At 39.1% G+C, this 1,250-nt stretch overlaps 1 pseudogene; it reads right to left on the minus strand.

The window, feature by feature from the left end:
• Nucleotides 1-492: 492 nt before the first annotated feature.
• LOC130829181 (transcription initiation factor TFIID subunit 9-like) lies at nucleotides 493-1,250 on the minus strand (annotated as a pseudogene).

Consider the following 1,250-nt stretch of genomic DNA (forward strand, 5'->3'; position numbering starts at 1 on the left):
TAAGTTAAATTGATGTATAATCTAATGCTGAGCCATCTTAGCAATGGTGGGATAAATCCTCTTCGGGCTTGATGAATTATGCTTTCAGTACACTGCTGGATTTAACTTGCTAAGATCTTATTTAGGGTTTTTCGCTTCATTGTTCATATGTGGCATCATGTGCATATAGTTTTTCCCTTGCCCTGGTCTGTCTTTGGTTTCAGGATATGCTAGTCAGTAAAATGTGCTGTGTGGCTTTCCATCTTTCTTTCTTTTCTTTCTCTTTCTTTCTTTCTTGGATAACAACTTATTTTTTACACTTCAAGGCTGCTGAAAAACAATTACTAGTCCTCATAAAGAAAATCCAACATCTTAATTGAAAAGTGTGGTAACTGTATTTACTCATTAACGACTATTGAAGTTTTCTAAAACAACTTGAAAACATCACATGTGTGTCTAATTTCAGCACAATGGATTCAAGGCCAAATACACGTTCTGTGCATTAAGGCTGGATTACAAATGGTCTTCATCATCACCTTCATATTTTCTTTCGACGTGTTTGATGATTCATGCGCAGTACTTTGTGGTGGCACCGTGTTAGCAGTAATAAGAATGTTTTTGGACCCTATTAATGGTGGATTAATCCGAACATTCTGAACTGCTGCTGTTGCAGGAATTGATGACTTTACACCTGGGGGCTGTGAAGTGGGCATCTTTACTATAAACCATTGCTCTGTGAAGGACATCGGAGTCCCTACCTTAGTTGAAACAGAAGTTGTTTGCGGGGCTGGTATGCCTCGAGTGGAGGTACTTGGTCTGCTACTAACTGAACCAACACAACTGTGGAGCTGTTACTCTTCCTGCAGAGCAGATGCCTTTTTTAGTAAAGATTTATGTCTATAGTTTGGACTGTCAAGCAAAATCTATCAAGTGGCAATCTAGGACCTGAATATGGCTTGACCAATGGCAAAAGAGTTTGATTTCTTTGCCTTCAATGTCTAATAAAAAAAATCTCTTGGGGGAGGAGAAGTAAAAGATTGGTTGGTGCAGCACTGGCTTGCCAATCACATGTCATCTGCATCAATCGTAGCTTTCTTAGCATGGCTTGAATAAATTTTTGCATCATCTAAAATTGTGGTCACAAATTGAAAGGCAAGCTCCAACATCTGATTTATAACTCTGGCCTCATAGTCTGTAATCTCTATGTCCTTCATGCTTTATGCCATCATCTGTGCATCTTTCAGCATGCTCTTGGGAGAAGGCATCTTGTC

Source organism: Hippopotamus amphibius, chromosome 1 (assembly GCF_030028045.1).
Source record: "Hippopotamus amphibius kiboko isolate mHipAmp2 chromosome 1, mHipAmp2.hap2, whole genome shotgun sequence".
Lineage (NCBI taxonomy): Eukaryota > Metazoa > Chordata > Mammalia > Artiodactyla > Hippopotamidae > Hippopotamus > Hippopotamus amphibius.